Raw genomic sequence first — 14,457 nt, 5'->3', positions numbered from 1 at the left:
AGGCCTATGAACTAGGTCTTAAATAGCCTATTAAGTCTCTTTGCCAATGAAACAGCACTTTGCACATTTAATAACCATCTTTCTGATCTTTTTACAACTCTGGAATATCAGTATGTTTCTGACATCCCTTAACCTTAGACTAGCATAAAGTGTAGGCTATTTTAAAAGCAAACATTCTGCAAGGCTAATTCTCTCCTATCATAACCAAAAGACAGGTTAATTATGTCTATAAAACAGTTTATTCTAAATTAAATTCTTAATTATATATATTTTTCATTTTGTAATAAATGGTTGCAAATGAAAATCAAACAAATGTACCTTATTACAATTTCTAAAACATCTCAAAAATAAATGAGTCAGACTTTAAAACCATCTATAAAACTACAGTAAATACAACAGTGAAGTCTTGGCATAAGGTTAGATAAACAGGCCATGGAAATAGAATATGGAGTCCAGAATTAAATCCACATGTATACAGTCAATACTTTACAACAAGTGCATTAATACAATGGGAGAAGAGATGGTCTTCTCAATAAATGATGCTGAAGCAATTGGATATTTGTATCAGAAGAAAATTAATATCAACCATCTATCAACATCTTCTACAAAATTCCAGATAAATCATAAACCTAAATATAAAACATAAAGTATAAAGTTTCTGGACAAAAACATAGGAAAAGATCTTCAAAACCTTGGGAAAAAACAAAGGTTTCTGAGACAGGAACAAAAAGTCCTATTCATAAAAGAAAAAAATTGTAACAAGTTAGATTTTATTAAAATCAAAATCTGTTCATCAAAAGGCCATTAAGAAAGGGAAAAGATAACCCACTGACTGGGAGAAGATATCTTTAATATATATATATCTAACAAAGGACTCACACCCAGCAAATACAATGAATTATGACAAAATCAAAAAGAAAAGGATAAAAATATTAAAAAATAGGGAAATACCCTACATGAGATTTCAAAAACAGTGAATGCCCAAAGGGATAATAAGCAAGTGAAAATGTCCTCAAACATCATTATTCCCAGGGCAATGCAAACTAAAGCCAAAATGATTTACAGCCATACACTACCAAAAGGCTAAATTTACAAACACAGCAGGTATTGGAGGACACGCTCAGGCATTGTTTGTGTAAGTGTAAAAGGCTACAGTCACTTTGGAAAACTGACAGCTTCTTCTAAAGCTAAGCATATGTCTGCCCTGAGGACTTGCAATTCTATTTTTAACTTTACATCCTAGTGAAATGAGTGTATGACCATCAAAAGATGTGTATAAAAGCTCTCATAGATGAAACCAGAAACAGTAAACGCATCTAGAGGGTTTACCCTGTGTACACTCGGTCCTAGCCCTGTAGACACCTGTTGTTTTCCAGTTCCCTGTTGCTCTAAATCTCAGTGCTTTTCAAACTGACTGTAGTGAAGCACTACCTCTCCGCAACCTCAATCTGTGACAGTAGACCTCTTGATGCTTTTACTTTCATGTCACCCATCCTGTCTACAGCCTTTCCTCTGCCAAAGGATTCTGTAGCAAACTTCCATCCTTCATCAATCTTCAATTTAGGAAGCTGTGTGTGGTTTCAAGTAGGGAGTATAGACTGTCAGTCTACTATCTATTTGCCTGTCATTGCAGTTTTGTATTAATTCTCCTTCACTCTTAACACAACCAACAAACCAGCAAAAGTCATTTTCCTGTCTTACTTTTATCTCTAAGATACACTGACACAAGCTCTTCCAAGTCTAAGAGAGAGAAGAACCTGCTTTTTCTTAGTTTAAATCATTATGATCTATATTCTGTAAAATTTATAATATACTACAAATGACCCCAAATTCTTATTTTCCTTTATTGGCTTTTGGGACCACCAATATTCTAAATCATCTAAAAGAAAACTTTAATAAAACATCCCACTTTAGCCACTGGGAGCACAGTACCTGCAGAAAGATGTTTATTTTAAAAAAAAATGTAAAATTCTCTGTTGCTTCCATTTCAGAGACCAGTAAAGGTTGCAAAATTTCCTGAAGGACATTAAAGGAAAGGGGAAGAAGTCTCATCAGGCCACTAAAAAGCCTGCAGAAGTAAAAGACCAAACTCTCACACCTCAAAGGAAGTACAGGTCTTAAAACACAGGTTTATACTAGGGAAGCAAGGATTCTTCAGCATAAGCAAATCAATCCATGTGATTCACCAAACTAAAACATAGGAGGATGTGGGTAATTGTAACTGGTAGGAAAAAACTGGCCATGAGGAAACATGAATGTCCACAAAAAGCAGAGATGTCTATATTTTGCCCTTACAGTTAAAAACCTGAGTTCCCATAATACCCTTTCTCTCTTGCCCTTCTCCATGGTGTCTTAGTCCATTTGGGTTGCTGTAACAATGTATCATAGACTAGGTGACTTAATAATAACAAACATTTGTTTCTCCTAGTTTTAGAGGCTGGGAAGTTCAAGAACAAGTGGTAGATTCCCTGTCTGCTGAGAGCTTGCTTCCTGCTTCCTAAATGGCATCTTTGCTACATCCTCACTTGGTAGAAGGGGTTCAGGAGCTCTGAGTTCTCTTCTATAAAGACACTTGTTCCATTGACACTTATTCCATTCCTGAGAGGTCCACCCTCAGCATCTGATCACCTACCAAAGGCACCACCTACTAATACTATCTCATTAGGGCTTAGAACTTAAACATATGAATTTTGGAGGGACACAAATAGTATATAGCGTTGAGGTAACTCTAGTTTCTTACTAATGGTATGCATGCATCTCTGGTCAATGTTTCACTTCTCAAACCTGAGAATCAGATTAAACACTGCCACCTTCCTTTCTTCCTCCATACTGATTTTCATGCAGTATTTGCATTATTACCACAGCCAACATCCAAAACCCAGTTTTGCAAAGATGTAAAAGAAAGGAAAGTAGTGTGACCTAATGTTGAAACTGTGAACTAGTAGTCCACAAGGCATCTGACAGATGTTGAATGTAGCTGTGTTTTCTTTGAAGGTTTAAAACACTTCATGGTACCCTGTGAATTCACTATGATGTCCTGGAAAGCCTTGGCACAGTTTGACAACTGTGAGTCAGGCATTTAATAAGTAAACACAAATTAGATTTACTAAATTTTCAGAGATTAAGAAAAGGTTGTAGACAGATAACACTGATATTATAAGTCGCTTAGCGGTACAGACTAAAAATTTTCAGCATTTCTTTAACTGAAATTAAAGAAATCTGGCAGAAAACAAGTTAATACTAAGTTCTATAAGTGTATAGCAAAAAGCACCTATCAGGTCATTTCCTTGTATCTCTTTCCTAAGCACTTCCTAAATAAAGAAAATAGGGTAGGAGGTAATTTCACAAAAGAAAAAGGCTTTGCATTTCATTTTCTCCTTGTAAAATTAATTTTTACACTTCTTTAACACATTCTTGATGATGTGTACTTCTAATTTCCAAAAAGTTCAGGAAATAAGACTCTCTAATTTTGAAAGACCAATTATTATTAACAAGAGAGTTTATTTCATTATTTCTATTCTTTCACACAATTATAGCAAAGGATAGTAAAATATATTTAATCTTCAAGTAGGGAAAGATGAAAAGATTTTTGAAAAATTAAATATACCACATCACACAATGAAAAATTAGATCTCGACTAAAAACACTTTAATACAGCACTGAAAGGAAGCCCATACAATATCCCATTTCCCAGATAAGAAAAAAAGACCTCAAGGGGTTAATTTAGATTGAAATTGGCTGGTAAATTATAATATCAACAATGGAAGTAAATTATTCCTTTCTGAAATACATTAAAAAATTCCTCTACAGGCTTCTGCCTGGTGGAAAAAAAATCACTCCCCACCCTAACAATGAAAAGAGCTGTATAAACTCACTAAGATGTCAGTTCTCCCCAAATTGATTTACAGAATCAATGCAATGCAAACAGAAACCCAACAAGCTCTTTAGTAGAAACTGACAAGCTGATTCTAAAATTGACATAGTAGTCCAGTGGTGCTGGGGGTATGTTAAATTCCTGGTCAGGGAACTAAGATCCTGCATGCCTTGTGGCACGGACAAAAATAACAATTAAAAAAAAAATCAATATGGAAAACCAGATGACTCACAATAGCTAAAACAAGTTTGGAAAACAAGAATATAGTTGAAAATTTGTATATGACTTTGTTTCAAGACTTACTTTAATGCTATTGTAATCAAGACTATGTGGTACTGGCAAAATGATAGTCATCAATCTATGGAACAGAAAAATATCCAGAAATACAGCTACACAGAAATGGTATTTATTGATTTTTTTACATAGGTGCCAAGGTAATTCAACAGAGAAAGAGTAATGTTTACAACAAATAATGCTGAAGCAACTAACTAAACATCCACATTAAAAAAGATAAATCTCAACAAACACCTGGCACCATACAAAGAAATTAAAATTATTCACAATGGTTTACAGATCTAAATGTAAAACCTAAAGTTAGAGAATTTCTATAAGACAGTAAAAAAGAAAATTTTTGTAAGCTTAAGTTAGACAATGACTTCCAAATAGCAAACATAAAGAACTCCCCATAAAAGAAAAAATTAAACTTACGTTCTCTTTAAAATACTGTTAAGGAAACAGAGTAATCACAGCTGGGAGAAAATATTTGCAGTACACATATATAATAAAAAAAACTTGGGTCCAGAATCTATAAAGAACTCTCAAAGCCCAATAATTAGAAAGCAAACAATTAGATTTTTAAAGTGGGCAAAAGATGTGAACAGACACCTCATCAAAGAAGATACGGTTAGCAAATAACATGTAAAGATATTCAACACCATCATGCCATGAGAAACGCAAATTAAAACCACAAGTTTTTGCTGCTGTTCAGGTGTTAATTCGTGTCTGACTCTTTGTGACCCCATGGACTGCAGTCTGCCAGGCGCCTCAGTCCATGGGGTTTTTCCAGGCAAGAATACTGGAGTGGGTTGCCATTTCCTTCTACAGGGGGTCTGCCCAGACCAGAGATTGAACCCGCATCTCCTGCACTGGCAGATGTATTCTTTACCACTGAGCCACCTGAGAAGCGCCCAATCGCAATAAGATACCACTACAAATCCATAAAAATGGAAAAAAAAAACCTGCCAATACTAAGTACTACCAAGCATGCCAGCACTGCTGGTAAGAATAAAAAATGGTGTCCTGGCTATTATAAACAGTGCTGCGATGAACACTGGGGTGCACGTGTCTCTTTCAGATCTGGATTCCTCAGCGTGTATGCCCAGAAGTGGTATTGCTGGAAGCAACCTAGATGCCCATCAGCAGATGAATGGATAAGGAAGCTGTGGTACATATACACCATGGAATGTTACTCAGCCGTTAAAAAGAATTCATTTGAATCAGTTCTAATGAGATGGATGAAACTGGAGCCCATTATACAGAGTGAAGTAAGCCAGAAAGATAAAGAACATTACAGCATACTAACACATATATATGGAATTTAGAAAGATGGTAATGATAACCCTATATGCAAAACAGAAAAAGACACACAAAAGTACAGAACAGACTTTTGGACTCTGTGGGAGAAGGTGAGGGTGGGATATTTCGAAAGAACAGCATGTATATTATCTATGGTGAAACAGATCACCAGCCCAGGTGGGATGCATGAGACAAGTGCTCGGGCCTGGTGCACTGGGAAGACCCAGAGGAATTAGGTGGAGAGGGAGGTGGGAGGGGGGATCGGGATGGGAAATACGTGTAACTCTATGGCTGATTCATATCAATATATGACAAACCCCCTCCACACACACACACAAAAAGAAGAATAAAAAATGGTGTAAACATGTTGGAAAATAGCTTTAACTTAAGAGAAATGAAAGTACATGTCCACACAAAAATCTGTATGTGAATGTTTCTAGAATGTTTATTCATAACAGCCAAAACCTAAAAACAGTCTAAATGTTCACCAACAAGTGAATGGATAAACAAATTGTGGTAGATCCACATAGTGGAATACCCCTCAGCAAAAAGCAACTACAAATATATTTAATAGGGACGAATCTCAAAATTACTGTACTAAGCGAAACCCAGACACAAAAGGCTACAAACATACTACATGCTACTCTTTTTATGATATCTAGAAAAGCCAAAATTATAGATGGGAAACAATTTTTTAAATTAATTTTTAAAAATAACTACAAAAGCAAATTTTAAAAATAGCTGCAAACATTTATACGGTACTATGTGATGATCCTCACAACATCCCAAGGGGTAGGTAGTAATTTTGCATATATTTCAGAGATTAAAAAACAGAGCTTCAGAGAGAGGAGCTTCAGAGAGATTATCTGCTCTCCTCAAGGCAATAAAGTGAGTCCATCCATTGACATTTAAACCTTGGTCTCTGTTGTTTCAAATTTCATGTTTTTCCAACCGCAACCCCTCTCCCCCACTAATTTAATTATTTCTCATCCTCAGCTTTCATAACATTGATACTTGGTTCAGTCTTCTGTTAGAAAAGCTACAAGGTGACTTTTATAGGGACACAGTGGCTATTCAACTATTTGTGAATGAACAAGAATTACTTGCATTTCCTGACAGGTGAGGTAGCACTGAATTTAAAAAGAGCACACCTTTCAAAAGTGACAATTACTTCACTTCAGAAAGGGCCTATGGAGTACAGCAGGAGAAACGCTGGGCTGGAGGAAGCACAAGCTGGAATCAAGACTGCCGGGAGAAATATCAATCACCTCAGATATGTAGATGACACCACCCTTATGACAGAAAGTGAAGAGGAACTAAAAAGCTTCTTGATGAAAGTGAAGGAGAAGAGTGAAAAAGTTGGCTTAAAGCTCAACATTCAGAAAACTAAGATCATGGCATCTGGTCCCATCACTTCATGGCAAATAGATGGGGAAACAGTGGCTGACTTTATTTTTCTGGGCTCCAAAATCATTGCAGATGGTGACTGCAGTCATGAAAGTAAAAGACGCTTGCTCCTTGGAAGGAAAGTTATGACCAACCTAGACAGCATATTCAAAAGGAGAGACATTACTTTGTCAACAAAGGTCCATCTAGTCAAGGCTATGGTCATGTATGGATGTGAGAGTTGGACTGTGAAGAAAGCTGAGTGCCGAAGAATTGATGCTTTTGAACTGTGGTGTTGGAGAAGACTCTTGAGAGTCCCTTGGACTGCAAGGAGATCCAACCAGTCCATCCTAAAGGAGATCAACCCTGAATATTCATTGGTAGGACTGATGTTGAAGCTGAAACTCCAATACTTTGGCCACCTGATGAGAAGAGCTGATTCATTTGAATAGACCCTGATGCTGGGAAAGATTGAGGGCAGGAGGAGAAGGGGATGACAGAGGATGAGATGGTTGGATGGCATCACCGACTCGATGGACATAGGTTTGGGTGGACTCCAGGAGTTGGTGATGGACAGGGAGGCCTGGCGTGTTGCGGTTCATGGGGTCGCAAAGAGTCGGACACGACTGAATGACTGAACTGAACTGAAGAAGGTGAGGCTTTTAGGAGTCAAAATTTCTAGCCTGCAACAGTTACCCAAGTCTCAGTATCCATGTTTGACAAAACGGAAATATTACTTATCCTTTTTTTTTCACAATTACAAAGACCAATGAGATAATGGATTTGAAATGCTCTTTGCACATGATAAAGCAATGTATAATTATTGTTAAAATGTTTAAGTATTATCATCCATAATACTGTTCTGTCAGTAAAGACAGATGACAAGAAGAAACAGAAATGCATAAGAAAGAAAAATCAGTTCACAAAAAGTATGGCCTTCTAAGTGAAAGTGTTAGTCACTCAGTCCTGTCCAACTCTTTGCAACGCCATGGACTGTAGTCCGCCAGGGTCCTCTGTTCACGGGATTCTCCAGGTAAAATACTGGAGTGGGAGCTATTCCCTTCTTCACCTGGGTCTCCTGCATTGCAGGTAGATTCTTTACCGTCCGAGTCACCAAGGAAGCCCAAGTGGAAGGTTAAAAGTTTCCTGCAAATGTTTGCTATTTACTTATTGGTGAAATTTAAAAGAACTAATAATTTTTCCCTTCTCTAATACATTCACTACTTGGACCCTAGAAACCACCCCAGCAGTTACTTTGAGAAAATGGCTTTAAGCTGTAATACTCAGAACAAACATAAATAAAATGTCTGTTTGCAAATATTATTAAGGAAAGAAATCGTTTACAAGGGAGAGTTAAGTGGCTTGAGTTATAAAGATGAAGATTACACTACACCTTTTTTTTTGGATATGCTCATATTTTCAAGAATTCTTTGACAAATAATTGCTTGTGTGCTGAAATACCTAGGAGTAAAAAAAGGCAATAAAGTTGTCTGATTACAACTCCTAATTGATGACTCTCAGGGTCAAATCTGATTATTTTTTACACTTCGTCCCTGGTAAAACATTGAATGAAACCAGTGAATACTTCTTTTAAGTGTAAATACTTATTACTAATTCCTTTAATAATTTTATCTTGTGTTTAATAAAGGTAGTTAAGTACCACTTTAAATAAAATTGGGATTTCACTGTGTTTCACCTAGGGCAAAACCCAACAGGAGCACCTAACTGAAGCTTCTAAAAGGTTATAATATGCACGAGTTTCAGCTTTAAAACTTAAAATCTGTAGTATTTCAATAAGCATTTTACTTGGGATGATTAACTTTACTCCTCCATTACTCTATTTTAATCTCTGAAAAATTGGAAGAGCACAATTTTATGTAACGAAAACGACTGGGAAATCCAATTACACAAGACTCTTCCCTATAATCTGCTTCGCTTCAACGTGCAAATTTCACTTAAAAACGGCTTCATCTCCATATGCAAATGAAGCCACGTGTGAGAAATGAATTTTTTAAAAAACTATTTTTCCATTTTGGTTCAGACATACTAATTTAAAAGAAAACCCACAGAGGTGTAATTTTCTTTAAAACAAAAGGACAAGATTCTCCTGTAAGCTCGCGTTGCTCTCCCCGCACAGATTTTTGATCTGGGGCAAAAATGGGAAATGCCCGATGAAACTACAACCAGGATAAAGTAAGGGGGGCGGGAGGGGAAGAAAATCCTTTCCTCTCGGACAAATGCGACACTCAAACTTCCGAGTTTGCTCCCAGTTTCAGATGCCACTTTGAGCATTTCCAGGGCGTTCTGGTTACCTGTTAACTAATTCTTACGGGCAAGGTCCAGCTAAATTTAGCGTAAGCAAGAAAATGACCTGTTAAGTAAAACTCAGGGTCCAATCTGGTTATTTTTCTACTCTTTGTCCCTGGTAAAACATTAAATGAAACCAGTGAATACTCCTGTTAAGTGAAAATACTTATTACTTAATTCCTTCAATAATTTTATCTTGGGTAGGCACCTCCCGCAGCCCGACAACGGAACTCGCCCCTCGCGGCTCGGCGGGCGCCGGCAATGTAACGCCCCAAACAGGGCCCTCCCGCCCCAAGGGCGCCTGCGCAATCTCCACAAAGCCAATTAAACCCTTCTTTAAATTGCTTGCCTCTCCTGGCTTTGAAATTAGTCAGGTCACGCCTCATTTTAAAACGATCAGCAGCTGTGAGAGCACACTAAAACGACCACTCACCGAAGTGGTCCAAAAGGCTACCGTCAAGATTTAAGCTTCCTCTCGCGACTTATGTGGTGCTGCCGGAAGCGGAACTATTCGTGTGGTTGTTCACAAGGGGCGTGTTTCTGCCGGGGAGGGGGGGAGGGTGTCTCGGAGCCGCGGTCAGAAAAGGTTAGGCGGGGATCGGCTGGCTCTTGCCGGAAGTCGTTCCGCCCGGGGAGGTTTCTGTGTGAGACCGGGAGCGGGAGGGGAAGAGGCGTGACCGGGCTTCGGGAGGTGCGGTAGTACCTTTGGTACCTCTTTGTGGGCCCTTCAGCAGCTGCTGAGGAGAGAAGACCCACGTTCCCGCTAGCAGCTGGAGTCTTCTTCGACGGGCACCTCCATCCTGCCCGCACCCCAACCCCCGCTCCCCCGGGATTAAGGGGGGGAAATGGAGTCCCTGAATGGACTCGGACATCTCCTGCAGTTCGCGTGACGACCGCAGCCGTGGCAGGTGCGGGGGGCTGGGGGGGCCCCCGAGAACTGAGGAGAATCGAGATGCGGAGCCTAGTCCCCAGCGGTTGGCAGGGCAGCTGTTTCAAAGCTCTGGCTGCCGCTCCTCCGCGGCGCGTGTGGCCAGAGAGAAAGGCGGCCCGGGTGTGGCGGAGTGGCCGTCACAGCCTGGAAGGGATCCTTCGGCGTCTACATTTCTCCTCCTCCATTCCTTCCCTCTTCCCTTTCTGGGCTTTGAAGTAACGGAGGTCTCACCTCAGCTCGAAAGGCACTAGCGAGGCGCTGGCGGTTTCGTTCCCCTAGAGTCGGCAGTCTCGAGTTTGGGGAGGGCAGGTAGAGAACGGCTGCTTTCCTTTTCCCTCCTCAGTCTTCGCCCGTCTGCCCCTCGCCTGCTCCCTCCACCCCGCTTGAGGACACCCACAGCCGCGTCCTCCGCGGAGGAGGCTGCGGGGCCCTGTCGCGCCGAACCGGTTGGGAGAGGGTGGCGTCCCCGCGCGCTGCCGAGGGAGAAGGGGTGAGGCTGGGGACCGCCGGGGCCCCGGACCAGGCTCTCCGCGGCTTCCTGGCGCCTGCGACCTTTGCAGCCCTGTGCAGAACGCCAGCCTCGGCGTCCGCGTGCGGGCAAGCCTCGCTCTGGAAATAGGAAGCTCTCCTTGCTGACTTTAGCTCTGCAGTGGGACAGGGTTTTGCTTCGCTGCTGAAAATTCCGCGTGAAAAATAAAAGGTTTGGTTTCAAGCAAATTAAAAAATAGCTGCCGTTCACTGAGTTCTTGTGTGTCCCAAGTGCTTTACGTCTTGTCTTCTGTACTTCTCTGAACGATTCCAAGAGGTGAATTAGACTGTTATTCTCATTTGACAGAGGTAGGAACTGAGGCTCATCTCTAAGCCTCACTTCACTTGCCCTAGTAAATTTTTGCTGTTAGTAAATGTTCGAACCTGTATTGAAAAGCCGGCTTTTCAGACTTCACCTATCTGAATATTTTAAACTATTAACATTACCTTTGTCCTACCAGTATGCGTCATGGCTTCCAGTTTTCTTTACTAAGGTTTTCAGTAGCTGAAAGTATTGCTAAGAAAAATATTTGAGATTTCTGCTTGTGTCTAACGACCTACACAAGCTGTCTTCATGGAGCTTTACTATTCTGAGGCAGAATAAATAATTCAGAAGCCAAGATAATTTACATGGCCTTGTTTAAAGCAAGTGATTAAATGGTTGGGCAGAAGGTGCAGGTTGTATAATCAAAGCTTGCTATTGCAAGGTTTAAACTCCTGACTTGCAGGGTAGTTGTTGTGAGGGTATTAAATTTAGCAATTGGTGGAACACTTACTCCTCACCCAAATAAATGCTATGTAAAAGTACTGGGAATTTATAGATGACATCTTTGTTCTCTAAAAGCATCCATTCAACTACATTTGAGTAGTGTTATAGAACCATTAATTTTCTTATGTGGAAATGATATTGTGGTTATGTAAGAGCATGCCCTTGTTTTTAGGAGATGTATACAAAAGTATTTAGAGGTGACATGTATTCATGTCTACAACTTAGATGGTAGAGCCGTTGTTGAGTCCAGTGGTGGGTATATAGGAGTTTATAGTAAGCTGTTCTTTCAATTTCTCTGAATATTTGAAAATTTTCACAATAGAAAGTTGGGGAGGAAAACCATAACTCTAGTGGAAACATTAAGATAGATCCAGAATGCTGTGGAGCATAAAGGATGGGAGAGGGTACTGATGTGTATTTGAGGGTTGGCAGAGGTGTGACTTTCAGGCTCTTAGTTCAGTGGTTTAACAAGCCTTCCAAGTGATTGCAACGCAATATAGAGTTTGAGAACCAATGCTTTGAGTGTGGATACTTCAGTAGCATGTACTAATTTCAAATTAGAAATCAGCCTTAAGAGGTATTTGTGTTTTGCACAAATAAACAGATTACCAAATCTGGCTGTACATTGATTTGCTGAAATATAGATTATCTGGTTAAGAAATGCTGCTGCAGAAGATTTGTGGTAGGTCTAGTAACTTCGGTTTTTACAGATATTCCCAGGTAATTCTAATGTAGCCAGTCCTTTATGGGACTATTACTATAGAAAGAATCTTAAAAATGGGAAAGGCTCAACTCTGATATTTGTATAATATAATGTCTTTAATGTCTTTAAAGTCAAACAGTTACATGTTTTGGAATTTATGACAGGATATAGGTTGATTGAAATGCTCTATAATGCGGAAAGGCATATGCTATATTTGGTTCATCAGGGATTCAGGTGAAATAGCAATTCATTTAGAATGTCTTGGATCTCCTGTCATGCCCATGAGATTTCATTTTGTGCTTCAGTGTACATTCCACTTGGGTAGGGGGAACAAAAAATAGATTTATTTCATACTTTTAGCTTTATAAGTATTTATTAAGTGTGGGTAATGCTGTGATAAGGACTGTGGAGTCCTGGTTTTGCCTTTAAGTGTTTATGATGGTCTTTGGACCTGGATTTGATTTGTTTTTACAGCTCTTATTGATTGTGTGATTACAGTTGAATTTCTTGAACTTTCTATGCTTCATGTCCTCATTTATAATGATGGACATTTATGTACTGCAAGCATTTATCAAATGAGGAAAATAATCCTAGGATTGCTGAGAATAATCGCAAAATCACAAAGTCACAACTACTTCCCAACTTTCTTGTTAGAGCACGCATAGAAAATGATAGTGTTTGTGCAGTGTTTCCAGGAGAAACTGTAGAGAGCAGTGTTGGAGGTAACTGGCCAGGGGATTCTGGGTTCCAAAAATGCTGAGACAATTTTTTTGGCATATGCTTAAAGTATTGATTCATGGTGAGGCTATGTGTTGGGAGGCTCTGGGTTAACAAATTACTTGCCAGGTAGCAGTGTTGAATAAATGTTCATTCTCTTGAAGCTTATCATGTTTTGAAGGGATATACGTAACCAAAACAATTAAGTAATGCCAAGGTTGCAGGTGACCAAAGGTCAAAGTGAATGATTCAGCGAAAAAATCTTGGAAATTGTTAAGGAAAGGTTTGTGGAGGAATATTTGTTAGGTACTTGATGTTTGATGTGCCAAGCATCAAGAAGACAAGACTCTGCTTCATCACTTCTGTTTTTTATCAGATCATCAGATTTCCTATAATAATAGCATGCTCTCATAAGGAGCAAACACATGTTTTGCTTACTATGTGCTTCCATTGTTCTACACTCCCCCTTCTTTTTTTGAGTTGTACACTGGTTCTCAAACTCAGCTGCACATTAGATTCTGAGGAGCCATAAAAGTACCTGGGCCCTTCTCCCAAATGTTTTGATTAAATTGGTATGGAATATTGCCTGAGCAATGGGATATAAGACCTTTTAAAATATAACTTAATCTGTAAAATGACTTGAAAGATAGATACAATTTACTGAGGCTCTGAGAGGTTAATTAACTTGCTCAAGGTCACACAGCTACTGGAATTAAGATTCACCATCAAGTCTTTTTGGCTCCAGAATCCACACTTTTAACCACTAGCCTGTTCAGTCCATTTCTGGTATTTGTAAGTATCATTCATATATCAAAAGAGAAACAAAAAAGAAGGCCTTTGCCTACCTTTATAGCAAAGCCCTCCTAAAAAATTGTCAGTATACCTTGCCTCTACTTCTCCCATTCTCTTAAATCCAGCCACATTTAATAAAATTGAAAACTCTCACTGTGGTTTCTCAGTCCTCTGTATGCATCCTAGTTACTTTTCCAACTTTATTTCCTGCCATTTTTTCTTGCTCTGCTCCAGCTGCAATGGTCTCCTTACTTTTCCTTGGTCATGGGAAATATGCCACATATTTATCAGTTTTAGGACCTTTATAGTTTGTTTCTTATCTGGAATGCTCTTATCATATAACTCCATGGCTGGTTTCCTCATTTAATTCATATTTCTACTCAGATATCACTATATTATTGAGGTCTTCCTAACATACATTTATTTGTTGATTTGTCTGTTGTCTCTCTCCAAATGAGTGAATGAGATTTTCAGACCTAAACTCATAATCAGATGGGGGACATACATTTATATACTTGAAGCAGTGTTGAAGACTGAAACAGAATTTAAGCGAAGAGAAGGGGACAGATAAATCATTAATTAATACTCTTGGAAGAAATGTACAGGATACACGTTTTTCTCCACAAGCATATTTCTACTCACACATAATACATGTATAAAGTAGCTCAAAAATTTGGGAAAATATATTGTAAAGGGACTAGTAGTAAATACAACCCAGTAATTCCATAACTAAGAACTACAGTCAGTAGTTCTGCCACTGGGTCATGGTATTATTTATCTCTAAAATTTCATTTTTATGCACTCTAGACTTTTCATGATGGACACTAATTAATTTTGAGGATTAATTTTAAATTCTGGCTGTAGAACAGGATTCT

At 39.0% G+C, this 14,457-nt stretch overlaps 2 protein-coding genes across 13 annotated transcripts in view; one reads left to right on the top strand and one right to left on the bottom strand.

The window, feature by feature from the left end:
- The window catches only part of GIN1 (gypsy retrotransposon integrase 1), a 30,517-nt gene extending 20,851 nt beyond the window's left edge, over positions 1 to 9,666 (bottom strand). For 2 of the 3 annotated variants that reach the window (XM_043464543.1, XM_043464544.1), the window contains exon 1: positions 9,576 to 9,635. The gene's annotated coding sequence lies outside the window, so the exon portion shown is untranslated. Of the gene's footprint in view, positions 1 to 9,575 lie in introns of all 3 variants that reach the window. The other variant, XM_043464542.1, reaches the window with a different exon arrangement.
- Positions 9,581 to 14,457, top strand: part of PPIP5K2 (diphosphoinositol pentakisphosphate kinase 2) — a 78,118-nt gene continuing 73,241 nt past the window's right edge. For all 10 annotated transcript variants that reach the window (XM_043464540.1, XM_043464536.1, XM_043464532.1 and 7 more), the window contains exon 1: positions 9,581 to 10,050. The gene's annotated coding sequence lies outside the window, so the exon portion shown is untranslated. The remainder of the gene's footprint in view (positions 10,051 to 14,457) is intronic.

Source organism: Cervus canadensis, chromosome 4 (assembly GCF_019320065.1).
Source record: "Cervus canadensis isolate Bull #8, Minnesota chromosome 4, ASM1932006v1, whole genome shotgun sequence".
NCBI lineage: Eukaryota > Metazoa > Chordata > Mammalia > Artiodactyla > Cervidae > Cervus > Cervus canadensis.
Note: the sequence above shows the minus strand (reverse complement) of the source record. Positions and strands in the feature narration are given on the sequence as shown.